This window comes from Natrix helvetica (genome assembly GCF_964273705.1).
Source record: "Natrix helvetica genome assembly, chromosome: 2".
NCBI lineage: Eukaryota > Metazoa > Chordata > Lepidosauria > Squamata > Natricidae > Natrix > Natrix helvetica.
The window spans coordinates 229,573,688-229,596,865 of NC_138552.1; positions in this window are offsets into that span (position 1 = coordinate 229,573,688).

The window sequence follows — 23,178 nt, forward strand, 5'->3', positions numbered from 1 at the left end:
TCTTTTTCTCCTCCCCTCTACGCTTTGCATATTATTTTTCTGTTTGATGCTTTCGTTTTGCTAATTGGCTGTAAGGGTGAAAAAAAACCCCCACACATGCTCAGGAACCATCCAGATATATTACCAGAAAGGAGGATGTTCTTAATGCAAGATGAAAACAGGTTGTTTTCTGCAACCCCTCCCCCCCAAAAAACCTTCTCTATCATATAGAGAATGCACTGTATAGATGTAGCTTGCTTTAACACCATGCCTTCTATGTAGAGTACATTCATTTGTGTGAGTAGTATCAGCTTCAATAGACTGATACTACTCATTGGGCACTCGAAAGCCCTACAACTAAATTAACGGATGACTTTCATGCAACTTTATCTTTGGTTTAACTCTGGAAATGCATCTCCCGGTACCATACCTGTATTTGTCCTTCTAATCTGCACTTGAGGTGTGAAGTGCCTGTAGAGCAGAGTTGGCTGGTGTGTGTGTGTGTGTGTGTGCGCGCTGGAATGTCAAGGGAACCAAACATCTTCTCTCAGGGCAGGAGTAGATTCATTGGTACAATGTTGGACCTTCCATAAGATACACACCAAAGCTGCAGATGGAAAATATTTTTCACAAAAGGAATAGAATTCTTTCCAGACAGGAACGAAGCTGAGTCATAGAGGAAAACAGACATCAGTGTAAAATAAAAGTGCATATCATTTCATAAGACAATTGCTTAATGTCATAGGCAAAATAATTCTACTAGGTAGGATTTCTTTAGCTGGATGATGATTGGGAACCTTTTTCTGTGGCTTTGCAAGAAGATGCAAACATACGTTGTGCCCCTCACCTCCCTGTCCGTATTAGTCTAAGGCTGTGATGGTGAACCTATGGCATGCATGCCAGAGGTGGCACGCAGCAGCCTCTGTGGACATGTGAGCTGTCATCCTAGTTCAGTTCCCCTGTGCATGTGCACACGCTTCCCGACAGCCAGCTGATCTTCAGGTCTCTGCTGTGCATGGGGGGGGGGCACATGCGGTGGGGTTTGCATGCACATGCACAGGAGGGGCCTGCGCAGAGGGATGCATGTGCATGCAGGGGGCGGGGCATGCGCAGAGGGTGTACGCACATTGCATTTGGGGGGTTGGGTGTGTGCACATACATGCTTTGGGCACTCGGTCCAGAAAAGATAGATAGATAGATGATAGATAGATAGATGATTTATAGATTGATAGATATATATTTATTAAATTTATAGACCGCCCCCTCTCCCCGAAGGGACTCGGGGCGGTGTACAGACCACACAATAAAAACAGTATACAAAATTAAATATTCTTAGATACCCGTAAAATCAGATTAAATACTAGGCTGTACAGTATGATTAAAAATTAAAACAACCTAAAGACCTACCCCTAGAAATTTAAAATACAGGCTAGAGGGACACAAAACTACAGTTGGGCCAGGCCAGCTAAGTTGAGCAGGTGGGTCTTAAGCTTCTTACGGAAGGAGCGGAGATCGGTGGTTATTCTAATATCGGGGGGGATGTCATTCCAGAGGGTTGGGCCCATCACAGAGAAGGCCCTACTCCTGGGCGTCGCCCGCTGGCACTGCCTAGTGGACGGCACCCGGAGGAGTCCCTCCCTGTGAGAGCGAATCGGCCGCAGGGATGTATGGGGCAGGATGCGATCCCGCAAATACCTAGGTCCTGTGCCATGGAGCGCTTTAAAGATGATAGTCAACACCTTGAAAAGCACCCGAAAAGCCACAGGTAGCCAGTGCAGCCCGCGCAGGAGAGGTGTTACATGAGAGTACCTAGTACCTCCCATAATTGCCCGCGCGGCCGCATTCTGGACCAACTGCAGCCTTCGGGTGCATCTCAAGGGAAGCCCCATGTAGAGGGCATTACAATAGTCCAGTCGGGACGTCACTAGCGCATGGGTGACTGTGTGCAGGGCGCTCCGGTCCAATAGATGATGATAGATTAGATAGATAGATGATAGATAGATAGATAGATAGATAGATGATAGATAGATAGATAGATAGATAGATGATAGATAGATAGATAGATAGATAGATAGATAGATAGATAGATAGAGGATTGATAGATGATAGATAGATAGATGATAGATAGATGATTGATAGATAGATGATAGATGATAGATAGATGATAGATGATAAATGATAGATAGATAGATAGATGATAGATAGATAGATAGATAGATGATAGATAGATAGATAGATAGATAGATAGATAGATAGATAGATAGATAGATAGATAGATAGATGCATGTCTTCTGGGAAGTGATGCACATGTTTGTTACGTGTGCTTACAATCTGATCCTAAGGTGTCTTCTTGATCATGCGGGGACAAATACCTGTTTTCCAGGAGTAACTTATCAAGTCCCATGTCATATTCTCCCATTCAGCTGTTTTGCCTCAACAAATTAAAACTTAGAAATGAACCCAGTGGAGGGACTGTGTTCATCTGAAAGCTCTCAACTTACAATGCATCCGGTAAAAAAAAAAAACTGATAAAAAACTAAAAGTCAGGGTTTGGAATATGGCCATCCCCGTATTACAGAATTATGGTTCTTGGCATTTCTCACTATTGATCAGGCTGACCAAGAATACTGGAAATATCAGTCCTGCGATGACTAAAGTGAACACTGACACAAATCAGGTAAGCTGCTGTGCATGTTGAATTGTCATGTTACTCTGAAACTAAGATTTAATGACCAGAGTTTGAAATAGCTTTTTCTAGCAGAAACCGAAATGATGATGAGGTTTTCTCTATGATATTTTATGGAAGTGAAAATGGGAAGAAGCAGAATAGAAACAACAGAAAATAAACCCTAGTTGTCCATGGTATACACAATAATTTACACCAGCCCATAGTTCAAAGGCATCAATTCGTCTCAGCCCTTCTTAGTACCTAACTCTCACTCCCATACATCATTATAGGGAAGATTATTGCTCTAATTAGCCTGCTTTTTATATTTATATCAATATCTCTGTTTTTAGAGTAGAGTAGAGTAGAGTAGAGTAGAGTAGAATAGAATAGAATAGAATAGAATAGAATAGAATAGAGCTGGAAAGGACATTGGAGGTCTTCTAGGCCAGCCACTGCTCAAGCAGGAGAACCTATACCATTTCAGGTAAGTGTCTGTAGTCTCTTCTTAAAAACCTCCAGTTATGAAGCACCCTCAACTTCTGGAGGGAAGCTGTTCCACTGGTTAATTGTCCTCACTGTTAGGAAGTGTCTGCTTAATTCCTGATTGCTTCTCTCTTTGATTAGTTTCCAACCATTGTTTCTTGTCCTGTCCTCTGGTGCTATGGAGAATAATTTGACCCCCTCTTCTTTGTGGCAGCCCCTCAAATACTGGACTACTGCTATCATGTCACCCCTAATTATTCTATACTTCAGATTAGCCAAACCCAAAACCTGCAGCCATTCTTCATATGGTTTAATCTCCAAACCTTTGATCATCTTAGTTGCTCTTCTTCTAACTTTTTCCAAAGTCTCAACAGTAGTAGCAGCAGCAGCAGCAGCAATAGTAGTAGTAGTGACTGGCAGGGTGCTGCCAGAGGCATCCATCCTGTTGTCGTCCCCCCAGGCTGGCCCACAGAGGAGAACTACAATGCTGATCCCGCCCTTGAAGAAATCCACTTCAACACTCCTGCCCTAGATTACTCCGCATTTGATTTCAGGTGTAGAACTACCGTCGTGAACATTTTTTGATTTAAGGAAAACAAATTCTTGAACTAATTCAATTTCCTCCTTGATGATTGTAAACACCCCGTGTCTTTCGGCAGCTATTGTCACTACCTTTGCCTGAAATTTAGTCTCAATCCTACTTTTTCACTTTTTTCTCTTTATATCATTCTAAATATGATTTCATGCCAAGATCTGGTGACCTCTCATCCAATTTCATCCAAACCCAATCTTCCAAATTCTAAAATACAAGGCTGACTCCTCTCTGCTCCTCTTCATTTTGACATTATAAACTCAAGTGCAATATAACAACTTTTTCCCAAGGTTTACTTCTTCAGCACATTCCTCCTTATTGGTAAGAATTAAATACAAGATAACAGGTGCCATTCTTATTTCTTACATCTTCTGACAAATGAAGTTGTCAGAAACGTAGGACAGGAATTTGTTAGATCTCTGACTGCAGTTAGATTTCCAGATAGTGTTGGAACAGTTGAAATCTGTCAATGTCATTATTTGCATATACCCTTAAAAGCTTGGTAATCTGATGTAGATGTATTTGTTCTGTCTATATTTTCTACCTTTCCAGACAGCCTCCTGTAACCTTTACAGTGATGTCACTTGTTACATTTGTTCTTATATTTCAACTGAACTTCCATGTTCAGTTCATGAATTTCTGTCCAAACCTCCCTTATATTGAAGCTACTCCTATTAAATAAGTTATAGACTCTAGGACTGTTTTTCTAATCATGTGTAATAAACTTTCATTTATGCCTGCAACATTATATTTGCCTTCCATTGCTAAGATTTCAAATTCTCCCTGCTTGATTTTGCTATTGGTCTTTCTTGCAAGTCTCTACGTTGCTTTCCATTCTCATGTTTTTCTCTTTATCTGCTGCACTGTCAGCTTCAGTCCTTGATGGTGTATTTGATTCTTGGTTCTTCCTGCCCCCCCCCCCCCCCCACTCTTTGGTTCAAGTTTAACGAAGTTTATAAGATTGGGAAAGTTCCTGCGAAAAGTCTGCATGTGAGGTAACCTATCTTTTGTCAGGAGTCCTTTGTGCATTCCCATAGTATGGGAACTCCAAACTGTCTTTGTGGTACCATAAATACTCAGTTCTTCATTTCCAGGATTATGGGCTCTCTTCTTATGCCATTCTTCTCAGCTGATCAAAACAATCTGCACTCTCAGTTTCTATATTTTTCTATCCACGGCCTCATAATCAAACAACTTGTTTAAAATATTTTCCAGCAGTGTCAGCCATTTCCACATGAATCAATAGGAAGGCACAATAACTGGTGAGTTTGAAGAGGTAGTGTGTCATCACATCTTATATGGGTACCTTGTTGTTGTTGTTAGTTGCGAAGTCATGTCCGACCCATCGCCACACCATGGACAACCTACCCCCAGGCCTTCCTGTCCTCTACCATCCTCTGGAGTCCATTTAAGCTCACGCCTACTCCATCCAGCCACCTCAATCTCTGTCATTCCCTTCTTCTTTTGCCCTCAATCGTTCCCAGCATTAGGCTCTTCTCCAGTGAGTCTTTCCTTCTCATTAGGTATACCTAAGAGAAAACAAATCTCCCATAGCATATATCAAGTCTGATAATGATGGCCTCAGTTCCTCTCATGAGGGAAATGTCTTTTCCTTCTCAAAATGGCTTTTCAGTTTCTTTGGCTCAAGCAGATCCGCGTATCTTTTCTCTTGTTCCATGAAGCCTTATATCGGTTGCTGAGCTGCACTAGGACTACTTCCTGATCAGCGGTGGTTGCTAACCGGTTTACTACCACTTCGCTTGTGCATGCGCAACACTTCTGCGCATGCACAGAAGCATCCGGGTGGGTGGGCGGAGCCTCCCGCCACCACCACTACTGGTTCAACCAAACTGGGCCGAATTGGCAGCAACCCACCTCGGCTCCTGATCCTTTTGCTTCCCTGGATTGCATACTTCCCATGTATCTTTTTTCCACTTGTCTTTGTAAATGTTGGCATTCATTTCCTTTCTCTGCTCTTCCCGAGGAGCTTCACCTTTCCTATTCAGAAATGTATCACCTTCCTTGGGGTGTTGCCATGTAAAAAATCAAAACCTTGACCCATTTTTATTTTCCTCCAGTAATAATGTTTTTTTCTTCTTCTATTCAATCATATACAGTTCTTAAAAATTGCCTGGACAAATCTCTGCAGTTTTCTTGACAAGGTTTCTTGGAAGTGATTTCCCATTTATTTTTATTTATTTACTAATTTTTTATGCTCCCCATCTCCCCTTTAAGATGACCCTGAGTGGCTTACACATTATGACATCTTCCTAGGGCTGAGACAGAATGATTTGCCCAAAGTCCTCCAGCTGGCTTTGTGCCTAAGACAAGACTTGATGCCTTAACCACTATATCCATTATGGTAAACCTATGGCATGTGTGCCAGAGGTGGCACACAGAGCCCTCTCTGTGGGCACGCACACCATCGGCAGCTGCTCTTCTGGTTTGGCCAGCTGGTCTTTGGGTTTCTGGCACTTCATGGGCATGCACATTCCGGTTTGGGCACTCGGTGCTGAAAAGGTTCACCATCTCTGCACTATACCAAACTTGGCTGTGCAGTAAGTATACAAGCTTGCAGTTCTAATAGGTATGCTTTGGGTTCAAACTGGAGGACAAACATTGCACTAGTTTGTACTAGAAACAGTGCAAATCTTTCTTCATTGTCCATGTTACTTGGAGTTACTTGGAGTATTCCTGCAGAACTCTAGTCCAAAGTTCCCTCTGCAACTTTGGAATAGTTCTAGTCTGGATGAAACTCCTTCACCCAGTTTAGCCAAGTGCCACAGTTTTGTATCTTCCTTTCTATTTCCTGTACACATCCCATTTTCTTCTCAACATTATTTTCCAGCATTGGTGACAATGTAGTCGAAACATCTTCAACTTGATCTAGCAGGTGATGCACAGAAAGGCCCAATATACTTCTAGTAGATGTCAGTCATTGAGCATTTTACAAATGAAGACATTCATATTCACTGTGGCCAGTGCTTCAATGTGTGGATATACTCAGTGATTCATATGCATAAATATCTCAAATGATGTAGCCTACCAAACAAAAAAAGAGATAAGGATGGGATAACTAGGTTCAGAAGATGACAAATAGCCTCTTTACAAGAAATAAGAGAGAGAGGAGGTGTCCCTAGACATCTTAAAGGAGATGGTTATAAGACTACTCCTGTAAAACTCCTCCCTAGACTCAGAAAATTGCAACAACTACGGCTGGTTGCTAATATTATTTTCTTGGGCAAAATGCTTGAGTGGATGATAGTTGTGTAGAATCAGTATCTCTTGGATGAGATAGTTTCCAATTGTATTTTTAAGCCATTCATACGTTAAATGCTTTGGCCATCCTGATAGATGATCTATAGTAGAACAGGAACTGAGCGATCCCCCTTGATTGCTTTGTTCTTCCTCTGTTTTGCACTCAGATCAAAAACATCTAGGCTTGCTTGTTGAAGAATGTGGACTTCAATTTCCAGAATGCTGGCTGGGAAATCCTGGAACTTAAAAGTCCACACATCTTAAAATTACATCACATGTTGTTGCCTTTTTAAAAACCAAACTGGAACATTATCAGTTATATCGTGGAAGAATGCAGAAGCTTTCAGGTTCTATAGTCCTTTGGCTGCAGGGGCTCAAGCCACTGATGCAAACTTCCTAATAATTATTTCTTGTGCAATTTAACAGAGACCCCTCTGCTCATCCGATAGTTACTCTAAGTAAAATAACTTTCACACATGATGTACATACCTACAAGTGGAACTAAAATGGGAGAGGGAAGAGGAACTGCATATGATGAAAACACACAGGATAAAAGGATAGATGGAAGGGGGGAAAATTAAGCACAGAGACACCATTTTAAATGTCTTCTGTATTTAGAATGGAGGACACCGATGGTTTCTTTTCTTTTCTTTTTGCAATTGCCTGTGAACCAAAACTAGAACAAAACTATAACTTGGGATTCAGCACTTTAGCAAATTGCATTGTGAGAACAGGATGGATGCAAGATATTTCAATGCCAGAGAGCAGATTGCAGAGCAAGATATACACCTGGCACTGTGGAGCAAGCAGGACTTCCTCTGAAGCAAGAGAAGAAAACGTGATGAAAGGCTATCACTTCCAGAAAGGGAAATTTATTTACTGATTGTGGTGTAACTGAAACGAATTCCCCACCCTTTTGTTAAATATGGTTCCAGAAAAGATGACTAAGATGCACTTACAATTCCATCCAGCTCTGACCACAATCAGCCCCAAAGAAAAGACTCATTGCTGGATGGATAAAGCAATGTTTCCCTCTTACCATAAATTATGTATACCACCCAGAATCATTTTCATGCGAGATGGGCGGCTTTACAAATGTGATAAATAAATAGAAATAAATTCTTGTAGAGAAAGAAGGTAACTGAGATTCCTTTGAAGGGTGTGTGGACATTTTGGGCTACACATTTACAATAGAGGCCGATTTAATCACTATTGGCTTTTTTTTATTTTTTTATTTTTTTTGAAACAGACCAATCTTTGCCTGTTTCAGTTAAGAGATAAAAGAAGAATGTATAAGCAGTCTTCTAGTCAATTGTTCAGCAAGAAATAAATATGCTCCAGGTTGCCAGTATTTTTAGTGAATACAAATACTGTACACTGTAATCATTGACTGACTTTTGACTAAATTTTGGTTAAAATGTAATAATGGATACAAAGAAATTAATAGTAACATATTTCTGATACTTAGATTTTTACTACTTTGGTTTGAATTCACAATTATTCTTGCATAGAGGTAGTCCTCAACGTACAACCATAATTTAGCCCAAAACTTCTGTTGCTAAGTGAAACATTTATTAAGTAAGTTTTACGCCATTTTATGACCTTTCTTGTCACATATGTTAAGCAAATTGCTGCAGTTGTTAGGTTAGTAACCTGGTTGTTAAGTGAATTTTGCTTCCTCAACTGATTTTCTGTCAGCATTCCAAATATCATCCAGAATTAAATCAGAGTTCAAGACATAACTTTCACCAAAATTCCAATTTAATAAGACAGACATGTTGGTACATCTGTGGAAAGCCAAATCTGAAAGCTTCCTGGGGTTTCCACCCAGTTGAAAGTTCACGATCTTGTCCCCACACCCACAAGTCCATCACATGGTCCAATCTTCCTCTGCCACGCTGGCATTTCCATCCATCTAGTTCCGGTCAGGTGCAGAGGTGCGGAGACAATGAATGACCTTATGCTTCTAGAAAGGAATGTTTTATTTTAACCGCAACACATTCTACTCCTTATTATCCCCCCTCCCAATTCCTCACTAATGAAACAGCATAGTAAAGAAAGAGAGAGTGTGTGGCAGGCCAAAGATCCTAAGAGGAATATGACTGCAGGCCTGACCCTTTCCTTGTCAGAAAGTCGCAAAAGGAGATCACACGACCCCGGGACACTGCAGCCTTCATAAACATGAGTCAGTTGCTAAGCATTTGAATTTTGATCATGTGACCATGGGGATGTTGTGAGTCAACGACTACTTGTATTCTTCCTAGCTTCCATGAAAGTCAGATTTCTGGGTAAACTGCCAAAACAGAAAGATTATGAAATTACCATGTAAAAATCTCCTAACTCCCATTATTGGTGGAGAGGATCCCACCGTGTACATACGTGCTTCAGTAAGATAACTAATAATACATGGCTTGTAATAAATCCCCTTCATGGATTGTCGTGGTGAAGGGGCTTGTGTAGCTCAATGAAGCTATGAGCTATGCCGTGCAGGGCCACCAAGACGGACAGGTCATAGCAGAGAGCTCTGACAAAACGTGATCCACTGGAGAAGGAACTGGCAATCCACTCCAGTACCTTTGCCATGAAAACCCCATGGAAAGTACCAAAAGGAATAGGCCTGGAGGACATTGTCCATGAGGTCGTGATGGGTCATACATGACTTCGCAACTAACAACGACAAAAATAGCTGCTCATTGGCCCAAAACATGGCAGTCCAAAAGGAAAGGCAAGTTAGAGCCTACAGGATTTTGCTCTGTTGCTTCCTGTAGAACATCCCTTAGGAGCAGTGCCCCACTTAAAGCAGCCTCCCTCAGTAACCAAGAAAGAAACCACCCAACTCCATTTTTTTTTAGAATTAAGAGTACTTTTACTGGTTATGAGTAGATAGCAGCTAAGCAAAGCAAGATCTGAGGCAAAAGCGTACATAATCATAGATATCAATATGTGACCCAACTCCCTCCCCCTGGCAACCCCATCCCACAGTCCAATCCGCACACCGCACCGGTGTCATGTGGGTTTCATCTTCAAAAAGCATCATCAGGTTGGTATGCCGGACAGTTGGCCTTGGCGGCAAATCCACTATCTGCAGCATGCGCAGTAGATGGTGAGAACAAACATCCCTTTTCCACTCACTCCTGCACTAAAAGCTTCCCCTCCCAAATACCACATCACCCCCTCCCTGTTTCAATGGCAGCCAAAAGCAAGTAGCAAAGCAGAGACTGACAGCACAGTGGCTGTCTTGAATGGGAGGGGTATGTTGAAGAAGCCTGTACAAGGAATGCTAGTGTACTTAATGAAGAAACTACCATTCCAGGTCTGCTGAACTTCAAATTCTTCTGGCAAAGTATTTGGGAAAGTGGTCCTTTGTCACTCATTAGAGACTTGTTAAAATTTTTCATAAGAGCCTGGAGAAACAGTGGGTTAAATAAAGGAGGCATAAAGAAAGCAAAGGTAAAATAGGAGAGAAGTAAAGAAATGAGGGAATGGATAGAATGGATTGCGTAAGGATATATGTGAAAGAGTATGAGGTGACTCTGGCCAACCCACTTTAATATTGACTCCACCCAATTTTGCTTCCTGTTTCCTGCCCACTGCAGGAGATAATATGGCTCACAGTTCATATCCTTTATGGACTAACAACTATTGGTACTTGTACCATAAGAGGACAGGTCAAATGCCCCCTCCTCACTTCTGATCCTTCTCTATACTGTAAATTATGTCTCACGATTTATTCAATTAATCAAATTTTATGAGTTTACATCAAGCAGCTGTAAACTACCTAGGTACCCTGGCTGTGTTTGCACAACCCAATTAAAATATGGTTGGCTAATTTATAATTTGGTGTGTTATACTGTGCAGCCCCTATAAAGTTAGTTGCAACCACCTTAACATCTTTGTTATTGTTTTTTAAATCAAGCATTCCAAAATTCACCATGAGGAGAGTCACGTTGTTTATGAACCCACCTGGTGATCTTTCTTGTATAGATTTGTGACTGGCACCTGTCTTCACACTTTAGTCCAAAGAAAAGAAAAATCTGACTTCTCTTCACAAATGAACAAAGTAATAAAATGAGCGAACTGACTCCATAACAACAAAGTCTTCAGACCTTGGCATGTAATATCAATAACCTCTGAGCTACTAACTGTTGCTGAGCAATAAACACCTCTCACACTATTAATAAAGCCCTGTCAGCCTTGGTATTTATAATATTAGGACACAGCGCTCTAGTGCGCAGAACAAAGGCTAAATTCAGAGGCACATTTTGCAGCTGGTTTGATACACACCTTGCTTTGTCGTTCCTTCTGGGAATATGTAATGTTTTTCTCACTCAACTAGATGGAGAGATAGAGAGTTGTATTGGGTATTATGCATCCAATTTATCCCTTCACTACGCTTGTCTCTTGTAAGATATAAAGTTAATCTTATAGCAATAGCAATAGCACTTAGACTTATATACTGCTTCATAGTGCTTTACAGCACCCTCTAAGCAGTTAACAGAGTCAGCATATTGCCCCCAACAATCTGGGTCCTCATTTTACTTATCTTGGAAGGATGGAAGGCTGAGTCAACCTTGAGTCAGTCAAATTTGAACTTCTGGCAGTGAACAGTGAGTTAGTCTGCAATACTGCATTCTAACCACTGTGCCACCACAGCTCATGGCAAAGTTACATGACTGTTAGACACTTTTAAGTATCGTTCATCTTGAAGGAATTGGGGTATCTAAGTTCTATCAGATTGGTGTTGATCAGTACCATGGAAAACATCTTTACATCTCTGCAAGACTTTCTGCCTACAAAGATGTCTCACATCAGTACTCATCAAAGAAAGAAGGTGAAGTTAAGTGATACTTCAACCCAAAGTGTTCAACATCAGCATGGGTTTTAGTCCACTCCCACAGCCATGGAACCACTTCTCTAGACTGGGACTTTAAAACAACTGAATAGCTTACAAGTCCAGAGGAACATTATTGCTATTAGACTGAAAATGAGATTGTCCAGAGATATAAAAATTCTATTGGAAAGGACACTTTGGTGTACTCTTCTCAGTTTAGTCAGGAGTAAATGATTGTTCTGGATTAGACTTTTGCCAAAATTAGCGTTTATCCACTCTCAGGTGAATGCTTGGAACTTCCTGTATAGAAGCGTCAGTTGGAAATGCGAATCAATACACGGAACATATTACCATTTATGGTGGACCTGTGAGGAGGCTAAATTTTTTTGGAAAAAGATCAAAAATTGGCTGGAGGCAATAACAGGGGTTAAAATAGAATGGAAACCTGAAATTTTTTTATTAGGAATAATGTCTGCGAAATACAAAAAAGAAATCCAGTATTTAATACTACATATAATTACGGCAGCAAGCATTGCCTTTGCCCAGAAATGGAAAAACAAACTAACTCCAAGTGAAGATGGAATAATAAGAAAGGTTATGGATTGTGCTGAAATGGACAAATTAACTAAAGAAATTCAGGGAAAAGTAGAATCAGAATTCTATCAGATATGGGATAAATGGTATAGGTGGATGGAGGAAAGAAACAAGAATCAATGAAGGAATATAACAACACTCAAAAATAATAGTTATGAGTAAAATAAGAGAGTTAAGAATGGTGAAATCCAAATGAAATACAATAGAAGGGGAAATAATATAAGGTGAGCAGTATCGATTGATAATTGCTATTAGAAAGAACAGGAAGCTCCTGTTTGTATTGCACTGTGTAAACATGTTGTACGTCTAAGTTTTGTGTGTGTGTATCTTACATGTTTGTTAATAAAATTGGAAAAAAAAGTGAAGTGTCAGCCTGAGGACAGTAATGGGAGTTATTGATCTTTGTTTTCAGATCCACTGCTGCTCAGATCTAGGAGAGAAGCAATCTAGAACTAAGGAGAAATTTCCAGTCAGTTAGAACAATTAATCAGTGGAACCACTTGCCTCCAGAAGTTGTGAATTCTCCAACACTGGAAATATTTAAGAAAAGATTGGACAACCATTTGTCTGAAATGATATAGGATTTTCTGCCTGAGCAGGGGGTTGGACTAGAAGACCTCCAAGCTCTCTCCTCTCCTCTCCTCTCCTATTCTCTCCTCTCCTCTCCTCTCCTATTCTCTTCTCTCCTCTCCTATTCTCTCCTCTCCTCTCCTCTCCTATTCTCTCCTCTCCTCTCCTCTCCTATTCTCTTCTCTCCTCTCCTATTCTCTCCTCTCCTCTCCTATTCTCTCCTCTCCTCTCCTCTCCTATTCTCTCCTCTCCTCTCCTTCCCTATTCTCTCCTCTCCTATTCTCTCCTCTCCTCTCCTATTCTCTCCTCTCCTCTCCTATTCTCTCCTCTCCTCTCCTCTCCTATTCTCTCCTCTCCTCTCCTATTCTCTCCTCTCCTCTCCTATTCTCTCCTCTCCTCTCCTATTCTCTCCTCTCCTCTCCTCTCCTATTCTCTTCTCTCCTCCCCTCCCCTATCCTCTCCTCTCCTATTCTCTCCTCTCCTCTCCTATTCTCTCCTCTCCTCTCCTATTCTCTCCTCTCCTATTCTCTCCTCTCCTCTCCTCTCCTCTCCTCTCCTCTCCTCTCCTCTCCTATTCTCTTCTCTCCTCTCCTATTCTCTCCTCTCCTCTCCTATTCTCTCCTCTCCTCTCCTATTCTCTCCTCTCCTCTCCTATTCTCTCCTCTCCTCTCCTATTCTCTCCTCTCCTCTCCTCCCCTATTCTCTCCTCTCCTATTCTCTCCTCTCCTATTCTCTCCTCTCCTCCCCTATTCTCTCCTCTCCTATTCTCTCCTCTCCTCTCCTATTCTCTCCTCTCCTCCCCTATTCTCTCCTCTCCTATTCTCTCCTCTCCTCTCCTATTCTCTCCTCTCCTCTCCTATTCTCTCCTCTCCTCTCCTATTCTCTCCTCTCCTCTCCTATTCTCTCCTCTCCTATTCTCTCCTCTCCTCTCCTCTCCTATTCTATTCTTCCTGGATATCCAGATATTGTTGCTTTTCTTAACCATGCCTTACCAATTTGGGTGGTGATATCATGATGCAAAAACTGCAATATAAGTTGAGGACTACAGGTAGTCCTCAACTTGTGACCACAAGTTAGTCCAAAAATTATGTTGCTAAGTGAGACATTTGTTAAGTGAGTTTTGCCCCATTTTACAACTTTTCTTGCCACAGTTGTTAAGTGAGTCCTTGCTGTTGTTAAGTTAACAACAGTTAAGTGAATCTGGCTTCCCCATTGACTTTGCTTGTCAAAAGATGGCACCACAACCATCATAAATATGAACCAGTTGACAAGCACGTGAACTTTGGTCATGTGACTATGGGGATTCTGCAATGGTCGTAAGTGTGAAAAATGGTAATAAATTACTTTTTCACTGTGATTGTAACTTTGAACAGTCACTAAATGAACCCTTTAAGTCATGGACCTGTACATGCAAGCACAAAATATCTGTGGATTGATGATGATCAATGCATTGGTATTGTCGCTTTGGCATCATTGTTGTTTGCTGGGGTCCCCATGAGATATTCTGCTGCTTGCCTGGATTCTGAATGCAAGTTATTGTTTTCTTGAGTTGATGCTATGCTACCTACTCTGAATGTCTGCCTCTCATCATTGAAATCCTTCAATAAGAACATGATTGATCTTTGTCTACATGATTCCTATTAGCAAACCTCACATAGAGCAAATGAAGATTAGTTGTGGTATGTGATCATAACTGGTCTGGGAATTAGAGGAGTTGGGCAAATCATCTGAAAGTCTCCAGATTGGAAAAAAAATCTTTTTGATTGATAAAGATGATAATAAATGATAGTGAGATACGCACAACCCTCTAAACTAGGTTACCATATGGTTGGCTAATTTGTAACCCAGCATGTGGACCCACCCACACATGTCTTACCATGTTGCTGAACCATGAAATTTATTAGGCCATAATATAGTTTAATATAATATAGTTTATTCAAACATATGTTCTATAACCATAGTACTTTCCCTCTACTAATAAGAATGTAGTGTGTTGTATGAAATCAGGCAAAACGTTTATTTTAACTACACTAACACTAGCTACACTACAATACCCTATATTTTAACTATAATCAAAGACTACAAAATTCTGTGATGGACATTCAAGATGGTTTACATTTATTAGCAACATACAAGCAAAACAAAAATATAATCCAAACATTATACATTACAATGGATTTCTAGAAAGAAAGAAATACCATTAAATCAGGCTAAATTGACTTCAACGAATCAGCTTAACTGCTTTCCTGAATTAAAAAAAATATTCATGGAAGGACAACAAAAATGAAGGCAAGTCCTTTTGCAGGACTTCTGACCTTAATGGCAAAGATTTAATGTAGGATGTGATTATGATCTGCACACATAGCACAGGAAAAAGTAACTATATAACTACACATGCGGTGCAAGTTACCACAATATTCTTATCCATTCTTTCATCTGCACTTCGTTACACAATGTCCCATTCCAACATCAAATCACAATACAGTTTTAAGAATGTACTGAGTATTGTAAGGATGGAGGTGGCAACGTCATCTAATTCAGAAATTTGAAAAATTCATGTGATTTGTTAAAAAGCATATTCCATTTTTTTGAGCAAAAAGCTAGAAATTTTCCTTACACTGAACAAGGCCATTAATTCTTCTCTTCTCATGGGCAACAGCTCTGCAGTTCAAACATGAACCTTTCCCAGTGTTATGGCATTTCTGTCTTTGCAGTGAGGATATGGAAAGATAGATAGTCTTGGCCTGGCTTGGAGCTCATTTTACTTTTACATTGTTGATCATCAGTTGACAGAGGCATTCTTAAACTGAGGAGTTGTGGCCTCCAAGGAAATTGACCTAAGTGGTCAATTTAAATTGTCACTTAAAAAAAGGTAACCAAAGTCATGCAGGCCAAGCAAGAGAAATGATGACACTCACTTCAGTTTTACATGGGGCAAGCCTACTCCTTAGTGTCCATGGGAGGATTGCTGGTGGTTAAAAAAAAAAGGCAAAATGGCCATCACGGAAGTGTGATTGAAATGACTGAAACTCTTGAGTTTTGCGTGTGTGTCAATATTGCCACAACAGATTTCTGAGAATAAAGCAGAGGCCAAAGTTCAAACCAAGGTTAGAGATAGCTGAACTTGTGGGTCAAGCCATTTGTCAAAATTAGTCTTCAATTATAGCAGTGCTGTAACTATAGAAGTGAACATGTTAATGAAGTTTATTAATCTACTATCTATTATTTACTTCTAATTTACTAGTAGTGTTGATAACATAAGTTTAAGTCAAGTTAAGTAACTTAAAGTTAAGAAAAATATTATGAAAAATATATTTTTAAGGAAGTGCTGTGTGTATTTCTTGCCCAATCTTAACTTTGATGAAAGCATTGTTTTATTAATGGGGAAAGGTATACATGTATTTATTAGGTAGAGGGTTATGATACCATAAAGTCTGAAAACTCTTGAGCTAACATAATATAATAGCAATAGCACTTAGACTTATATACTGCTTTACAGTGCTTTGCAACCCTCTCTAAGCAGTTTAAGGAGTTAGCATATGGGTTGTATAAATGAAATGTATAAAGGGATACTTAATCCAGAGAAGAAGGAAATAATCACAGTGAGTCCACAGCGTGATATCAAGATGCCCAAATCTTTCCTTAAATAAATTCTGTGCAATTTCTGTATTTTTGCATGAGATATTGCAGAATTTCAGAAAGAACGTCAAACATAGGTGATATTGCAAATGTTAAATGGTTGAATTTTCACCCTTTCAGCTAATTTTAGAATTTTGTTGAACATTACATGAAAATATCACTGTTCTGGGCTTTACTCCTGTCCATTTTCAATTGTGGCTATTGTACAGTGTCTAATTAAGATCAGTAGGAATGAAAAATGACCTGTGTTGGGAATTGTATTGTTGTTAGAGAGAAGCTGATGTGACTTCACACAAATCAAATAGAAACAGAATAGACAGAACCTACTGGGTATGACCTACTGAGCTGATCTTGTGATAAAAAATAGTGGAATGTGATTTCTTTTTAAAGGAGAGGTGTGGGAATAGAACAGTCTTTTTAAGGTATATACTATGTTAATGAGAATTAGATGAGACTCATTGCCAATTCTAGAGACAGAATCAAGCACTATGTCCATGGTAAATGTAATCTTTGCCATTTTGATTAATAGGATTGCTACTTTTAAGAACTAAGAGCTATTGTTGTTTCTTGGAGAACACAGATCCTTTCTTAAAGCTTCTGTACCATTCAAGCACATCAACAAGGTTACTCGTATGACTCTTTCTAACTTTCCTATGCCTTTTCTCCAATTCTGCCGATCAAGTAAAAACCAGAAATTTAAAAGAGCTTCCTTTCTGCTTTCCCTTTGGAATCACCATTAAGGTTCTCTAACTGCCACCCAAAGATGTCCCATTAACCATGTTTCAATGTTCTGATATTTCCTTTGTCTATTGCCAGCTGCAGCTGAGGCAGTTTCAACTCCTCAGTTTTAACTGTTTGCCATGGGCAAGATCTAGAATCTTTAATGGAGGATAAGCTTGATGATGCTTATAGAGGTTGGCATCATTTAGTTTCCACTGGCTACTTCAGGTTGCCATAAGCAGGTTCCTTCTCCTTCAATATCTGGCCACTCTTTGGCTGTGGGAGACTTCAGTCTTTTCAGAATAACAGAATTACCTATTGCTCAAGCAGGAAACCCTATACAATTTCAGACAAATGGTTATCCAATCTCTTCTTAAAACATGGGCTTTGCAAACTGCGCTTATCCTTCCATCACATAACAGCTATTTTGGGGATGGGCCTAGAGGCATCAGCAGGTCAACACCGTGCTTCTCCATCCCTCCATCCCAGGATATTGTTGCAAACTCTCTATCAAATCTCTGATTTCAGGAGAAGCAGATTGTGAAGGAAATCAACTTTACTTAGCTACCAAACAATCAGAAAGAACCTCTCCTGCTAAACCTCTCACTTTACTAGTGAGAATAGTAAGTCAGACACAGTTTGAAGGCCTGCCAGGTACAGTGCATTCAGAAAGTATTCAGACCCCCTTCACTTTTGTCAATTTTGGTATGCTGCAGCCTGGTGTTGAAATTCATTGCTTCTCATTGATCTATGCTCAATACACCGTAATGACAAAGTGAAAACAGAAATTTAGAAATGTCTTTAAATTTATTAAAAAGAAAAAACTGAAATATCACATTGGCATAAGTGTTCAAACCTTTCACTCAGTACTTTGTTGAAGCATCTTTGACATCAATTACAGCCTCGAGTCTTTTTGGGTATGACACAACAAGCTTTGCACACCTGGATTGGGGAATTTGCTGCCATTCTGTCTTGCTCAGTTTGACCAGGCAATTAGCTCTTGGAAGAGTTATGGTTGGGCCAAACTTCTTCCATTTGAGAATTATGGAGGCCACTGTGCTCTTAGGAGCCTTTAGTGCAGTAGATCTATGCCTTGCAGCGCTCCTGTCTCTGAGCGCTGCAGGCAGTTCCTCTGACATCATAGTTTTTGCTCTTCTACAGTATGCATTATCAGCTGTGAGGCCTTCTATACGTAGGTGTGTGCCTTTCCAAATCATGTCTAGTCAATTTAATTTACCACAGATCAATTCCAATCAAGGTATAAAAACATGTAGGCAAGGATCAAGAGAAATGGGAGGTACCTGAGCTAAATTTCAAGTTTTGTTGTAAAGGGTCTTATGCCAATGTGATATTTCAGTTTTTTTTCTTTTTAATAAATTTACAGACATTTCTAAACTTCTGTTTTCACGTTGTCATTATGGGGTACTAAGTGTAGATTAATGGGGGGGGGGAAGAATTTCAACAACTGTACCATCAGGTTGCAGCATAACAAAATTAACAAAAGTCAGGGGGGTCTGAATACTTTCTAAATGCACTGTAGATTGTGGGATTTCCCAGGCATCCTCTAGTCCAGAAGAAGGGCAGGGTAAGTGGGAAGCAAACCCAGCATCTTATATCAGCCCACCTGACAACAGTGGGTAGGGATAGAAGGAGACCATGATACGATTTCTCTCTGGAGAGCCGACAGCCCAAGCAGCTGATAAGTGGGAAGGAGGGATAGTGAATTAAAGTAGAAGAAAAACTGTTTCACAATATGCCCACCCCCAGCGCTTTTCCTTGGGCTACTTTTAAGCATGGGTTTTTCAGAAGAGAGCCAAACCCATGTTTCAAAATACTGTAGCTTGAAAAACAGCTCACACAAGCAGGTATGGACTGAAGTGAGAAGTGAGTTGCCCCTGGTATGTAGCGGCTGTACTCCCCCATACTTCTTAGCTGTTTGCCAAGGCATTATAGCTGTTTCTAAAGGTATTTGTGAGAGTTCTTGCAGTCAGTAAAAAAAACAGAAAACAAGATAACAGCAAATCTGACCTTTTCAAAAACAAAGGAGAGATGGAAATGGGCCAGAAGGGCCCCTGTAGCCTTTTATATAGGATAGGAAGGAAAAAGATAGAAGAAGGATTGAACATTGTTTCTAATGTATATATAAGGCTTATTTTTGAATCCCAGCAACTGCTGGAAGTCTTTAGGTGATGGCTTCCTAAATGGCTTTTTGGATTTCTACTAAGCTTGTCTAGATGGTTTTAATTCAGCTTTACAGGGGAAACTGTTTTTCAAAGTAACTTGAAAAACCATTGAGAACCATAGTGGGAGAGAGCACCTCCCCACTTCATCTCATACGTGCTCTGACACCCTGACAGCTATTGAAATGAGAAGAAACATTCCGAATATATGGAGGGACTTCCAATCTGTTTATTTATTTATTGGAAAATGAATTTTAGATAGCCAGAAGAACAACTGTCAGTCACTGAGAAAGGTAAGGTGGTGAAGTGGGAATCTCTGTCCTTGCCTTGTGCAACATCCTTCCTTCCATCTATCAGCTGTTTTATAGGCCTGATGACAGGCATTAAAAGGTTGATTTCTGCTTCTTCCCAGCTCTGGAAGCTTTGATAGCCTCCTCTAACTTGTGGATCACTGAGTCAAAAAGACTGCATTGTTCAGGACCATAAATATTACATTGGCATCCTTTTTTCATAGCTCAAGGATGAGTGGATCTCACTTTAACATGAACATGTGGGAAAGTTGCTTGTCTACTTATCTACAACATTGAAGGTTGTCAAAGACTGGGCTGACATATGGCTGCTTTTGTTTGTTGTGATGGTTTGTGCTCTCCAATAATCTGAGATGTCTCTTTTACTCATATGTCACATGACCTAACCAGTGGGAGGGGCACTTTCAGTTGTCTTCACCATGAGATGCTTCTTTTTGCCTATGATGAGTTTCAGTTTCTACTTGAATGACCACATGAAATATATCAAGGATAGAAAAATCAGTTGTGACTTACTGGGTATGAAATGTCTTCTAAAATGCATTAATATTGCATTAATATATTAATATATTTAATCTTACCAGCAGTCCAGAACCACTAGATTGTGAAATGGATGAAATATAAATTAAATAAATAAATGACAGCAGGAAGCATATTATGACATGATGAGATGATTCAGATCCATGGTCTGTGATCTTATTGTGCAAGCGAGGTCAAACAATTGTTAAATATTTGTCAAACCAGAAAGGGACATGAAGAGAACCATGAAGTTATAAATTAGGGAATATCAGGGGAGATTTGAGAGGATATTAGGCTGAATGGATTTCAGCCTTATTCATATTTGCTTCAGTTATTGGAACCTAATTAATACTTGGACTGCATAATTTCAAATTTAGTGATCTACTTGTTGACTCAAAAGTGGAAACACACACACATACCATATAATCAGGGTGTGACCTTTGATTAAATGTTATGCAAAAATGAATATTTACATTTTGACCATTACAAATAGATATATAGCCGAATGTAACATGCATAAAGATATTTGTTCAACCTTAAAAAGCTCAGATTTTGGGGGAATCTTTTATTCCTAAGGCTTCTATATGAGTTTTAATGTAGTTGTACTTAACATGGTTTTATTTCTGAGAACAAAATATCACGCTGCATTTTCTTTCAATATTCTTCAACCATAATCATTCCCAAGAGGGGCGGTTTTGGCAGACTGAATTCTCAATGATGCATGGCCTTCATTTATAATAATTATATCAATGTCACTAGCAAACTACTTGTTCTGTATTACCTGAGTGATGGTTTGGTTTCAGAAGCTTTCCTGAATGACTTTTCAAGGCCTACATGTCTATTAAAAAACCCCAGATTTCAAGAAAAAAAATAATTTGGGCATTTGTGGTTCAGATGAGACCACGGAGCTTTGAACATTTTAGTTATTCAGTTTAGCATCAAGATATCATTTGCTGGGTTTTCAAAATCATTAGTCAAAAAAAGTGGAGAAAAAAAAAGGAAATGGGTGAGGGAGGGATAGGTCCAGAGAGAATAAATGGGGAAGTGATTATATATTTGTTTTTCAATCTCCACACACTGACTCATTCAAGAAAATGGGTAGAAGGTAGTCTTAAGAGAAAGAGGGAATCTTTGTACAATGCATGATTACAGTCTGTATTAAATGTTGTCAAATAGCCAACCCTTTCCAATAATTAATTCCTGGGTGAATCTCCAAGGACCTCTGCTGTAATTTCCCTAACAGTTTTACAAGAGGCTTGCAACTCATCAACTGACTTCTATCATCATTCATTCTGTTGGATTCTGGCAATGCCTCTTTCCGTGTTGAGAAGTAGTGAAAGTAAAAGCCCTTGAAGACTGGAATATGTATTTTATGTGGAAGGCATTAGTATGTCAACATCATGAGATTATTTTTCCTAAGCGTTTCAGTATTTCCCCCCCTTTATCTGGTTAGATTTCAAAGATGAATCATCCTTATGCTAAAGGATATAATCAGTTTTTTTTTGCTCTGATTCCAAATAGTTTCTCAGAAATGTGTAGCAATACCAATAGGGAATTTTTGAGGAGGGGTATGCCAAATAACAATGGGTGGGCAAAATTCCAGTTCAAAAGCCCCCTTTATGTGCTGTTCATATGAAGGGGGTATCATAAGAGAAGGATTGCATGATTTGTCCCATCCATGAGCATCCAATGTAAACATCTGTTTAAATGAGTATTCTTAACCTCAGCAACTCGACTTCAACATGGCTGTCTTGGGAATTCTGGGAGCTGAAGTCCACACATCTTAAAGCTGCTGAAATTGAGAAAGACTGGTTTCAATGTGGGACATCTAGTTTCACCTACAGATTAACCATATTAGACAATTCATCTAAGTTAGATGATGGTGAGCTCATAAAGGCATGCATGACGCATCCCCCTGGTGAAATTATCTGAACACAAATGTAAATGTAACTTGATTACACTGGAAATGAGGTACCTAAGGGTTTTTTTTGTGTGTGTGTGTGATAGGAAAAGAAGAGATGAATTCAAGAGGAGTGTGGATTGAACATAAACGTTGAATGAACAGTAAGAAAAAAAATCACTGAAGTGTTTTGGTGGTACATAGAGTTCTGGAAGGGGATAGAAAACCAGCTACATCTGAGTTGTACCTTTTAAAGATTATTTTATTAAGTCACTTAAGAGTTTAGAAGCCAGTTTGATGTACCAGGGTTAAGGTACCAGGCTATAAACTAGGAGACCATGAGTTGTAGCCTCATCTTAGGTATGAAGCTAGCTGGGGATCCTTGGGCAAGTCACTCACTGTCGTCTTCTATCCCCTTTCAATCCTAGCTTGGCTATTTCTTGCCCTTCAACAACAACCATACCAAGGCTAAGGATTGTCAGTTCTTAGTTCTTTGGCATACAATCTATTTGCCCATCCCATGGGCACTGCACTCTGTGGCCATTTTTACTTTGTGCTATGGACTGACATGGCAACTGGATTTCCCAAAGAGCTATTCACAAAACCTCTGGTAATTTTGAAAGAATGTCAGGTTTTATGCAGGCTGTTTATAAACAGGCATTAATTGTTCTTGGAAAACAGCACTGGACTTCTTTTAAAATGCGTGTTCAGCACACTTCTGTAAGAAAGCACTAGTCCTCTGTTTAAGAATAGCTAAATGGTTCTCTGATTCTCAGATCAGGCAAACCCACTCCACTCCACCACAAGATTATGGAAAGCAAATGTCAGGGTTTGTTTGTTTGTTTTCCCACACTGTGATGAAACAGGAAAGCCACTGGGAGGGAAAGCCAGCCACCAATCGCTTCCCTTGATTTGCCCCTCATTGCAGTTTTAAAGGACA